This window comes from Hyla sarda, unplaced genomic scaffold (assembly GCF_029499605.1).
Source record: "Hyla sarda isolate aHylSar1 unplaced genomic scaffold, aHylSar1.hap1 scaffold_431, whole genome shotgun sequence".
NCBI lineage: Eukaryota > Metazoa > Chordata > Amphibia > Anura > Hylidae > Hyla > Hyla sarda.
The window spans coordinates 146,136-158,936 of record NW_026610446.1 but is presented as its reverse complement, the minus strand read 5'-3'; the positions used below and the strand labels follow the sequence as shown (position 1 = coordinate 158,936).

General features: G+C 46.3%; 6 non-coding genes across 6 annotated transcripts; all 6 read right to left on the bottom strand.

Annotated features, from left to right (window-relative positions):
* Positions 1-582: 582 nt before the first annotated feature.
* LOC130334203 (U2 spliceosomal RNA) lies at positions 583-773 on the bottom strand. The gene has a single exon (XR_008876041.1). It is a non-coding gene; the product is annotated as a U2 spliceosomal RNA (small nuclear RNA).
* Positions 774-2,864: 2,091 nt separating this feature from the next.
* LOC130334254 (U2 spliceosomal RNA) lies at positions 2,865-3,055 on the bottom strand. Its single transcript, XR_008876088.1, has one exon. It is a non-coding gene; the product is annotated as a U2 spliceosomal RNA (small nuclear RNA).
* A 2,083-nt stretch (positions 3,056-5,138) lies between these two features.
* Positions 5,139-5,329, bottom strand: LOC130334253 (U2 spliceosomal RNA). Its single transcript, XR_008876087.1, has one exon. It is a non-coding gene; the product is annotated as a U2 spliceosomal RNA (small nuclear RNA).
* Positions 5,330-7,410: 2,081 nt separating this feature from the next.
* LOC130334202 (U2 spliceosomal RNA) lies at positions 7,411-7,601 on the bottom strand. The gene has a single exon (XR_008876040.1). It is a non-coding gene; the product is annotated as a U2 spliceosomal RNA (small nuclear RNA).
* A 2,084-nt stretch (positions 7,602-9,685) lies between these two features.
* LOC130334201 (U2 spliceosomal RNA) lies at positions 9,686-9,876 on the bottom strand. Its single transcript, XR_008876039.1, has one exon. It is a non-coding gene; the product is annotated as a U2 spliceosomal RNA (small nuclear RNA).
* Positions 9,877-11,962: 2,086 nt separating this feature from the next.
* On the bottom strand, positions 11,963-12,153 carry LOC130334199 (U2 spliceosomal RNA). The gene has a single exon (XR_008876037.1). It is a non-coding gene; the product is annotated as a U2 spliceosomal RNA (small nuclear RNA).
* Between the last annotated feature and the right edge of the window lie 648 nt (positions 12,154-12,801).

Sequence of the window (12,801 nt, the reverse complement as noted above, 5' to 3'; positions counted from 1 at the left end):
ATTAGTGCAATGGATGGCTGGAAGCATTTGTCTTTGCCTTTGCAATACCACAGAAGCAATGCATGGTCAATGTACAGCAATGACACACCTGTGTGAACAGCCAGGAGACCCCCCCCATGTTATGTTACATAGTTACATAGTTAGTACGGTCGAAAAAAGACATATGTCCATCAAGTTCAACCAGGGAATTAAGGGGTAGGGGTGTGGCGCGATATTGGGGAAGGGATGAGATTTTATATTTCTTCATAAGCATTAATCTTATTTTGTCAATTAGGAACATTCAGCACCCACCCGCTATCAAGGCAGCTGCCTATCATGTCATGCCCTACCTGCACAGGTGTGCTGGCTACTCAAATGATCCAATTAAGGAGGCCATTTAGTCAGCAGCAGCAGAAGTCCTGTGCCTGGACGCTCCAACAGCGGCCAGACACAAGCAGAAGCAGAAGCAGCAGAAGCAGCAGCAGCACCACCTTTTGTTTTTTGGCTGCAGCAGCAGCAGCAAGGCCCACAGGGCTGGCTAGCTGGCTAGCCAGCAAGCAGGTAGCAATGAAAGTAGGAATCTTTCTTTTTAACCCTGTAAGGGGGTGGTGCACTGTACCCGAAGATACTGCCATATCGGGTCAATGCATAGGGCGACGGAAGCAAGCTTCGAAATCGGCCCCCGTTCTCAAAAATCCATTTAATATATGGTCCCCAGATAGGGGACGTATCAGATATTAAACTGATAAGAACAGATACTACACTTGATCTTAGCCAAAAGGCCGAGAAGCGATAACCGTGAAAGGGGCGGGCCCAACAAGGTCCCCTTCATGGGCACTATCACTGCTTGCTGTCAGGGAGGCTGCCAGACAATTTTCCATGCACACTCTGGGCTGGGGGGCAGTCAACCACCAGTACACACAGCAGAACCTAAACCCATACCATTATTGCTAAGCAGCAAGACAGGGGCCCATTGCACTCCCACGGGGCCTTTTTAAATGCAATCCATAACCCGGATTTGCCAGGAACCCTTCTTACTCCTCCTACTTGCATGTGACACTGGGCTTAGGATCTGCATAGGAAACACACACACAAGCACACACCTACCTTTGTTGCCTGCAGATGCCTCCTTGGCTGTCCCCAAACGGTATCAAACCAACACCCACGGGAAGCTGTAAGCATAGAGGACATGCCTGCACCCCATTGGACTTACCTGTGTGGGTTAAATCCGGGTTATTTGACAACCTATGGCGGTGATGGTTCTGCTCAGGCAGAGCAGTGCTGATGCTCCTCATAAAGCTGTCGCTGCTGTGAAGGTTCTAGGTGACATCACAAATCCCTATGGTTACATACACAACAAAGCTGGGTTGTTGTTGTTTACACTCTGCAAGGCCTGTGGAAGTGAGTGACATCATAGCACTGTAGTTCTGAGGGTTCTAGATGGATGCAACAATCTCCTGTTGCTTCTATGAAGGCCATAATAGACGACATCACCAAACAGCTCCATAGTCACATACACAGCAAAGGAGAGATGTTGTTTACACCTAGTGATGTCAGTGGTATTGAGTGACATCACAGCACAGTGCTAAGGCTCCTGGGCCTGGACACAGCAGCGGCTGCAATATCTCAACGGAGAATACGTTTATATATATGTGTGTGTGTGCGCGTATATATATATATATATATATATATATATATATATATATATATATATTTCTCCGCCGAAATCACTTTTAAACCCATTTCCACCTTTTTTTCCCTTCTCTTCCTCTTACTTTTTTTTCACGTTTTTTTACGTTTTTCTCCTTTTCGCCTCTTTTCTGGGCGTATTATTCTTCTTTTTCTTCTTTTTTTTCGTCTAATGCATACCCCATCAGTGCAGCAATGCTTATTCAATACCGCCAGCAGATGGAGACACTGGGGGATAATTTTCTAAGGATTTATACTGATTTTTCCTGTCTGAATTTGTCGCACAGAAAGTTGCAGGCCAAATATGTGTGACATTTCTGCGACTTTAGCTTCTAGAGCATTTTTACAACATTATACATAGGTGCTGAATACATAAAAAGCGACTGTTCAGCGACAGACAAGTCGCATCGGCTGAAAGTAGGCCAGAATGTCAGTCCATGTTGGAGCAGGTTTAGATACAGTCTAAAGTATAGATCTCAAAGTCTGTGCACAGAATTTAGCAAGGGCCTCGCACCTTCTGATGCATCAGGTAGGTGCACAATAGCATAGCCTAACCCTCTGTACTTTGGTCTATATTGATGCGGGACATAGACAGCCAGCTGATGACCAATCCATTAGTGCAATGGATGGCTGGAAGCATTTGTCTTTGCCTTTGCAATACCACAGAAGCAATGCATGGTCAATGTACAGCAATGACACACCTGTGTGAACAGCCAGGAGACCCCCCCCCATGTTATGTTACATAGTTACATAGTTAGTACGGTCGAAAAAAGACATATGTCCATCAAGTTCAACCAGGGAATTAAGGGGTAGGGGTGTGGCGCGATATTGGGGAAGGGATGAGATTTTATATTTCTTCATAAGCATTAATCTTATTTTGTCAATTAGGAACATTCAGCACCCACCCGCTATCAAGGCAGCTGCCTATCATGTCATGCCCTACCTGCACAGGTGTGCTGGCTACTCAAATGATCCAATTAAGGAGGCCATTTAGTCAGCAGCAGCAGAAGTCCTGTGCCTGGACGCTCCAACAGCGGCCAGACACAAGCAGAAGCAGAAGCAGCAGAAGCAGCAGCAGCACCACCTTTTGTTTTTTGGCTGCAGCAGCAGCAGCAAGGCCCACAGGGCTGGCTAGCTGGCTAGCCAGCAAGCAGGTAGCAATGAAAGTAGGAATCTTTCTTTTTAACCCTGTAAGGGGGTGGTGCACTGTACCCGAAGATACTGCCATATCGGGTCAATGCATAGGGCGACGGAAGCAAGCTTCGAAATCGGCCCCCGTTCTCAAAAATCCATTTAATATATGGTCCCCAGATAGGGGACGTATCAGATATTAAACTGATAAGAACAGATACTACACTTGATCTTAGCCAAAAGGCCGAGAAGCAATAACCGTGAAAGGGGCGGGCCCAACAAGGTCCCCTTCATGGGCACTATCACTGCTTGCTGTCAGGGAGGCTGCCAGACAATTTTCCATGCACACTCTGGGCTGGGGGGCAGTCAACCACCAGTACACACAGCAGAACCTAAACCCATACCATTATTGCTAAGCAGCAAGACAGGGGCCCATTGCACTCCCACGGGGCCTTTTTAAATGCAATCCATAACCCGGATTTGCCAGGAACCCTTCTTACTCCTCCTACTTGCATGTGACACTGGGCTTAGGATCTGCATAGGAAACACACACACAAGCACACACCTACCTTTGTTGCCTGCAGATGCCTCCTTGGCTGTCCCCAAACGGTATCAAACCAACACCCACGGGAAGCTGTAAGCATAGAGGACATGCCTGCACCCCATTGGACTTACCTGTGTGGGTTAAATCCGGGTTATTTGACAACCTATGGCGGTGATGGTTCTGCTCAGGCAGAGCAGTGCTGATGCTCCTCATAAAGCTGTCGCTGCTGTGAAGGTTCTAGGTGACATCACAAATCCCTATGGTTACATACACAACAAAGCTGGGTTGTTGTTGTTTACACTCTGCAAGGCCTGTGGAAGTGAGTGACATCATAGCACTGTAGTTCTGAGGGTTCTAGATGGATGCAACAATCTCCTGTTGCTTCTATGAAGGCCATAATAGACGACATCACCAAACGCTCCATAGTCACATACACAGCAAAGGAGAGATGTTGTTTACACCTAGTGATGTCAGTGGTATTGAGTGACATCACAGCACAGTGCTAAGGCTCCTGGGCCTGGACACAGCAGCGGCTGCAATATCTCAACGGAGAATACGTTTATATATATGTGTGTGTGTGCGCGTATATATATATATATATATATATATATATATATATATATATTCTCCGCCGAAATCACTTTTAAACCCATTTCCACCTTTTTTTCCCTTCTCTTCCTCTTACTTTTTTTTCACGTTTTTTTACGTTTTTCTCCTTTTCGCCTCTTTTCTGGGCGTATTATTCTTCTTTTTCTTCTTTTTTTTCGTCTAATGCATACCCCATCAGTGCAGCAATGCTTATTCAATACCGCCAGCAGATGGAGACACTGGGGGATAATTTTCTAAGGATTTATACTGATTTTTCCTGTCTGAATTTGTCGCACAGAAAGTTGCAGGCCAAATATGTGTGACATTTCTGCGACTTTAGCTTCTAGAGCATTTTTACAACATTATACATAGGTGCTGAATACATAAAAAGCGACTGTTCAGCGACAGACAAGTCGCATCGGCTGAAAGTAGGCCAGAATGTCAGTCCATGTTGGAGCAGGTTTAGATACAGTCTAAAGTATAGATCTCAAAGTCTGTGCACAGAATTTAGCAAGGGCCTCGCACCTTCTGATGCATCAGGTAGGTGCACAATAGCATAGCCTAACCCTCTGTACTTTGGTCTATATTGATGCGGGACATAGACAGCCAGCTGATGACCAATCCATTAGTGCAATGGATGGCTGGAAGCATTTGTCTTTGCCTTTGCAATACCACAGAAGCAATGCATGGTCAATGTACAGCAATGACACACCTGTGTGAACAGCCAGGAGACCCCCCCCCATGTTATGTTACATAGTTACATAGTTAGTACGGTCGAAAAAAGACATATGTCCATCAAGTTCAACCAGGGAATTAAGGGGTAGGGGTGTGGCGCGATATTGGGGAAGGGATGAGATTTTATATTTCTTCATAAGCATTAATCTTATTTTGTCAATTAGGAACATTCAGCACCCACCCGCTATCAAGGCAGCTGCCTATCATGTCATGCCCTACCTGCACAGGTGTGCTGGCTACTCAAATGATCCAATTAAGGAGGCCATTTAGTCAGCAGCAGCAGAAGTCCTGTGCCTGGACGCTCCAACAGCGGCCAGACACAAGCAGAAGCAGAAGCAGCAGAAGCAGCAGCAGCACCACCTTTTGTTTTTTGGCTGCAGCAGCAGCAGCAAGGCCCACAGGGCTGGCTAGCTGGCTAGCCAGCAAGCAGGTAGCAATGAAAGTAGGAATCTTTCTTTTTAACCCTGTAAGGGGGTGGTGCACTGTACCCGAAGATACTGCCATATCGGGTCAATGCATAGGGCGACGGAAGCAAGCTTCGAAATCGGCCCCCGTTCTCAAAAATCCATTTAATATATGGTCCCCAGATAGGGGACGTATCAGATATTAAACTGATAAGAACAGATACTACACTTGATCTTAGCCAAAAGGCCGAGAAGCAATAACCGTGAAAGGGGCGGGCCCAACAAGGTCCCCTTCATGGGCACTATCACTGCTTGCTGTCAGGGAGGCTGCCAGACAATTTTCCATGCACACTCTGGGCTGGGGGGCAGTCAACCACCAGTACACACAGCAGAACCTAAACCCATACCATTATTGCTAAGCAGCAAGACAGGGGCCCATTGCACTCCCACGGGGCCTTTTTAAATGCAATCCATAACCCGGATTTGCCAGGAACCCTTCTTACTCCTCCTACTTGCATGTGACACTGGGCTTAGGATCTGCATAGGAAACACACACACAAGCACACACCTACCTTTGTTGCCTGCAGATGCCTCCTTGGCTGTCCCCAAACGGTATCAAACCAACACCCACGGGAAGCTGTAAGCATAGAGGACATGCCTGCACCCCATTGGACTTACCTGTGTGGGTTAAATCCGGGTTATTTGACAACCTATGGCGGTGATGGTTCTGCTCAGGCAGAGCAGTGCTGATGCTCCTCATAAAGCTGTCGCTGCTGTGAAGGTTCTAGGTGACATCACAAATCCCTATGGTTACATACACAACAAAGCTGGGTTGTTGTTGTTTACACTCTGCAAGGCCTGTGGAAGTGAGTGACATCATAGCACTGTAGTTCTGAGGGTTCTAGATGGATGCAACAATCTCCTGTTGCTTCTATGAAGGCCATAATAGACGACATCACCAAACAGCTCCATAGTCACATACACAGCAAAGGAGAGATGTTGTTTACACCTAGTGATGTCAGTGGTATTGAGTGACATCACAGCACAGTGCTAAGGCTCCTGGGCCTGGACACAGCAGCGGCTGCAATATCTCAACGGAGAATACGTTTATATATATGTGTGTGTGTGCGCGTATATATATATATATATATATATATATATATATATATTTCTCCGCCGAAATCACTTTTAAACCCATTTCCACCTTTTTTTCCCTTCTCTTCCTCTTACTTTTTTTTCACGTTTTTTTACGTTTTTCTCCTTTTCGCCTCTTTTCTGGGCGTATTATTCTTCTTTTTCTTCTTTTTTTTCGTCTAATGCATACCCCATCAGTGCAGCAATGCTTATTCAATACCGCCAGCAGATGGAGACACTGGGGGATAATTTTCTAAGGATTTATACTGATTTTTCCTGTCTGAATTTGTCGCACAGAAAGTTGCAGGCCAAATATGTGTGACATTTCTGCGACTTTAGCTTCTAGAGCATTTTTACAACATTATACATAGGTGCTGAATACATAAAAAGCGACTGTTCAGCGACAGACAAGTCGCATCGGCTGAAAGTAGGCCAGAATGTCAGTCCATGTTGGAGCAGGTTTAGATACAGTCTAAAGTATAGATCTCAAAGTCTGTGCACAGAATTTAGCAAGGGCCTCGCACCTTCTGATGCATCAGGTAGGTGCACAATAGCATAGCCTAACCCTCTGTACTTTGGTCTATATTGATGCGGGACATAGACAGCCAGCTGATGACCAATCCATTAGTGCAATGGATGGCTGGAAGCATTTGTCTTTGCCTTTGCAATACCACAGAAGCAATGCATGGTCAATGTACAGCAATGACACACCTGTGTGAACAGCCAGGAGACCCCCCCCCATGTTATGTTACATAGTTACATAGTTAGTACGGTCGAAAAAAGACATATGTCCATCAAGTTCAACCAGGGAATTAAGGGGTAGGGGTGTGGCGCGATATTGGGGAAGGGATGAGATTTTATATTTCTTCATAAGCATTAATCTTATTTTGTCAATTAGGAACATTCAGCACCCACCCGCTATCAAGGCAGCTGCCTATCATGTCATGCCCTACCTGCACAGGTGTGCTGGCTACTCAAATGATCCAATTAAGGAGGCCATTTAGTCAGCAGCAGCAGAAGTCCTGTGCCTGGACGCTCCAACAGCGGCCAGACACAAGCAGAAGCAGAAGCAGCAGAAGCAGCAGCAGCACCACCTTTTGTTTTTTGGCTGCAGCAGCAGCAGCAAGGCCCACAGGGCTGGCTAGCTGGCTAGCCAGCAAGCAGGTAGCAATGAAAGTAGGAATCTTTCTTTTTAACCCTGTAAGGGGGTGGTGCACTGTACCCGAAGATACTGCCATATCGGGTCAATGCATAGGGCGACGGAAGCAAGCTTCGAAATCGGCCCCCGTTCTCAAAAATCCATTTAATATATGGTCCCCAGATAGGGGACGTATCAGATATTAAACTGATAAGAACAGATACTACACTTGATCTTAGCCAAAAGGCCGAGAAGCGATAACCGTGAAAGGGGCGGGCCCAACAAGGTCCCCTTCATGGGCACTATCACTGCTTGCTGTCAGGGAGGCTGCCAGACAATTTTCCATGCACACTCTGGGCTGGGGGGCAGTCAACCACCAGTACACACAGCAGAACCTAAACCCATACCATTATTGCTAAGCAGCAAGACAGGGGCCCATTGCACTCCCACGGGGCCTTTTTAAATGCAATCCATAACCCGGATTTGCCAGGAACCCTTCTTACTCCTCCTACTTGCATGTGACACTGGGCTTAGGATCTGCATAGGAAACACACACACAAGCACACACCTACCTTTGTTGCCTGCAGATGCCTCCTTGGCTGTCCCCAAACGGTATCAAACCAACACCCACGGGAAGCTGTAAGCATAGAGGACATGCCTGCACCCCATTGGACTTACCTGTGTGGGTTAAATCCGGGTTATTTGACAACCTATGGCGGTGATGGTTCTGCTCAGGCAGAGCAGTGCTGATGCTCCTCATAAAGCTGTCGCTGCTGTGAAGGTTCTAGGTGACATCACAAATCCCTATGGTTACATACACAACAAAGCTGGGTTGTTGTTGTTTACACTCTGCAAGGCCTGTGGAAGTGAGTGACATCATAGCACTGTAGTTCTGAGGGTTCTAGATGGATGCAACAATCTCCTGTTGCTTCTATGAAGGCCATAATAGACGACATCACCAAACAGCTCCATAGTCACATACACAGCAAAGGAGAGATGTTGTTTACACCTAGTGATGTCAGTGGTATTGAGTGACATCACAGCACAGTGCTAAGGCTCCTGGGCCTGGACACAGCAGCGGCTGCAATATCTCAACGGAGAATACGTTTATATATATGTGTGTGTGTGCGCGTATATATATATATATATATATATATATATATATATATATATTTCTCCGCCGAAATCACTTTTAAACCCATTTCCACCTTTTTTTCCCTTCTCTTCCTCTTACTTTTTTTTCACGTTTTTTTACGTTTTTCTCCTTTTCGCCTCTTTTCTGGGCGTATTATTCTTCTTTTTCTTCTTTTTTTTCGTCTAATGCATACCCCATCAGTGCAGCAATGCTTATTCAATACCGCCAGCAGATGGAGACACTGGGGGATAATTTTCTAAGGATTTATACTGATTTTTCCTGTCTGAATTTGTCGCACAGAAAGTTGCAGGCCAAATATGTGTGACATTTCTGCGACTTTAGCTTCTAGAGCATTTTTACAACATTATACATAGGTGCTGAATACATAAAAAGCGACTGTTCAGCGACAGACAAGTCGCATCGGCTGAAAGTAGGCCAGAATGTCAGTCCATGTTGGAGCAGGTTTAGATACAGTCTAAAGTATAGATCTCAAAGTCTGTGCACAGAATTTAGCAAGGGCCTCGCACCTTCTGATGCATCAGGTAGGTGCACAATAGCATAGCCTAACCCTCTGTACTTTGGTCTATATTGATGCGGGACATAGACAGCCAGCTGATGACCAATCCATTAGTGCAATGGATGGCTGGAAGCATTTGTCTTTGCCTTTGCAATACCACAGAAGCAATGCATGGTCAATGTACAGCAATGACACACCTGTGTGAACAGCCAGGAGACCCCCCCCATGTTATGTTACATAGTTACATAGTTAGTACGGTCGAAAAAAGACATATGTCCATCAAGTTCAACCAGGGAATTAAGGGGTAGGGGTGTGGCGCGATATTGGGGAAGGGATGAGATTTTATATTTCTTCATAAGCATTAATCTTATTTTGTCAATTAGGAACATTCAGCACCCACCCGCTATCAAGGCAGCTGCCTATCATGTCATGCCCTACCTGCACAGGTGTGCTGGCTACTCAAATGATCCAATTAAGGAGGCCATTTAGTCAGCAGCAGCAGAAGTCCTGTGCCTGGACGCTCCAACAGCGGCCAGACACAAGCAGAAGCAGAAGCAGCAGAAGCAGCAGCAGCACCACCTTTTGTTTTTTGGCTGCAGCAGCAGCAGCAAGGCCCACAGGGCTGGCTAGCTGGCTAGCCAGCAAGCAGGTAGCAATGAAAGTAGGAATCTTTCTTTTTAACCCTGTAAGGGGGTGGTGCACTGTACCCGAAGATACTGCCATATCGGGTCAATGCATAGGGCGACGGAAGCAAGCTTCGAAATCGGCCCCCGTTCTCAAAAATCCATTTAATATATGGTCCCCAGATAGGGGACGTATCAGATATTAAACTGATAAGAACAGATACTACACTTGATCTTAGCCAAAAGGCCGAGAAGCGATAACCGTGAAAGGGGCGGGCCCAACAAGGTCCCCTTCATGGGCACTATCACTGCTTGCTGTCAGGGAGGCTGCCAGACAATTTTCCATGCACACTCTGGGCTGGGGGGCAGTCAACCACCAGTACACACAGCAGAACCTAAACCCATACCATTATTGCTAAGCAGCAAGACAGGGGCCCATTGCACTCCCACGGGGCCTTTTTAAATGCAATCCATAACCCGGATTTGCCAGGAACCCTTCTTACTCCTCCTACTTGCATGTGACACTGGGCTTAGGATCTGCATAGGAAACACACACACAAGCACACACCTACCTTTGTTGCCTGCAGATGCCTCCTTGGCTGTCCCCAAACGGTATCAAACCAACACCCACGGGAAGCTGTAAGCATAGAGGACATGCCTGCACCCCATTGGACTTACCTGTGTGGGTTAAATCCGGGTTATTTGACAACCTATGGCGGTGATGGTTCTGCTCAGGCAGAGCAGTGCTGATGCTCCTCATAAAGCTGTCGCTGCTGTGAAGGTTCTAGGTGACATCACAAATCCCTATGGTTACATACACAACAAAGCTGGGTTGTTGTTGTTTACACTCTGCAAGGCCTGTGGAAGTGAGTGACATCATAGCACTGTAGTTCTGAGGGTTCTAGATGGATGCAACAATCTCCTGTTGCTTCTATGAAGGCCATAATAGACGACATCACCAAACAGCTCCATAGTCACATACACAGCAAAGGAGAGATGTTGTTTACACCTAGTGATGTCAGTGGTATTGAGTGACATCACAGCACAGTGCTAAGGCTCCTGGGCCTGGACACAGCAGCGGCTGCAATATCTCAACGGAGAATACGTTTATATATATGTGTGTGTGTGCGCGTATATATATATATATATATATATATATATATATATATATATATTTCTCCGCCGAAATCACTTTTAAACCCATTTCCACCTTTTTTTCCCTTCTCTTCCTCTTACTTTTTTTTCACGTTTTTTTACGTTTTTCTCCTTTTCGCCTCTTTTCTGGGCGTATTATTCTTCTTTTTCTTCTTTTTTTTCGTCTAATGCATACCCCATCAGTGCAGCAATGCTTATTCAATACCGCCAGCAGATGGAGACACTGGGGGATAATTTTCTAAGGATTTATACTGATTTTTCCTGTCTGAATTTGTCGCACAGAAAGTTGCAGGCCAAATATGTGTGACATTTCTGCGACTTTAGCTTCTAGAGCATTTTTACAACATTATACATAGGTGCTGAATACATAAAAAGCGACTGTTCAGCGACAGACAAGTCGCATCGGCTGAAAGTAGGCCAGAATGTCAGTCCATGTTGGAGCAGGTTTAGATACAGTCTAAAGTATAGATCTCAAAGTCTGTGCACAGAATTTAGCAAGGGCCTCGCACCTTCTGATGCATCAGGTAGGTGCACAATAGCATAGCCTAACCCTCTGTACTTTGGTCTATATTGATGCGGGACATAGACAGCCAGCTGATGACCAATCCATTAGTGCAATGGATGGCTGGAAGCATTTGTCTTTGCCTTTGCAATACCACAGAAGCAATGCATGGTCAATGTACAGCAATGACACACCTGTGTGAACAGCCAGGAGACCCCCCCCATGTTATGTTACATAGTTACATAGTTAGTACGGTCGAAAAAAGACATATGTCCATCAAGTTCAACCAGGGAATTAAGGGGTAGGGGTGTGGCGCGATATTGGGGAAGGGATGAGATTTTATATTTCTTCATAAGCATTAATCTTATTTTGTCAATTAGGAACATTCAGCACCCACCCGCTATCAAGGCAGCTGCCTATCATGTCATGCCCTACCTGCACAGGTGTGCTGGCTACTCAAATGATCCAATTAAGGAGGCCATTTAGTCAGCAGCAGCAGAAGTCCTGTGCCTGGACGCTCCAACAGCGGCCAGACACAAGCAGAAGCAGAAGCAGCAGAAGCAGCAGCAGCACCACCTTTTGTTTTTTGGCTGCAGCAGCAGCAGCAAGGCCCACAGGGCTGGCTAGCTGGCTAGCCAGCAAGCAGGTAGCAATGAAAGTAGGAATCTTTCTTTTTAACCCTGTAAGGGGGTGGTGCACTGTACCCGAAGATACTGCCATATCGGGTCAATGCATAGGGCGACGGAAGCAAGCTTCGAAATCGGCCCCCGTTCTCAAAAATCCATTTAATATATGGTCCCCAGATAGGGGACGTATCAGATATTAAACTGATAAGAACAGATACTACACTTGATCTTAGCCAAAAGGCCGAGAAGCGATAACCGTGAAAGGGGCGGGCCCAACAAGGTCCCCTTCATGGGCACTATCACTGCTTGCTGTCAGGGAGGCTGCCAGACAATTTTCCATGCACACTCTGGGCTGGGGGGCAGTCAACCACCAGTACACACAGCAGAACCTAAACCCATACCATTATTGCTAAGCAGCAAGACAGGGGCCCATTGCACTCCCACGGGGCCTTTTTAAATGCAATCCATAACCCGGATTTGCCAGGAACCCTTCTTACTCCTCCTACTTGCATGTGACACTGGGCTTAGGATCTGCATAGGAAACACACACACAAGCACACACCTACCTTTGTTGCCTGCAGATGCCTCCTTGGCTGTCCCCAAACGGTATCAAACCAACACCCACGGGAAGCTGTAAGCATAGAGGACATGCCTGCACCCCATTGGACTTACCTGTGTGGGTTAAATCCGGGTTATTTGACAACCTATGGCGGTGATGGTTCTGCTCAGGCAGAGCAGTGCTGATGCTCCTCATAAAGCTGTCGCTGCTGTGAAGGTTCTAGGTGACATCACAAATCCCTATGGTTACATACACAACAAAGCTGGGTTGTTGTTGTTTACACTCTGCAAGGCCTGTGGAAGTGAGTGACATCATAGCACTGTAGTTCTGAGGGTTCTAGAT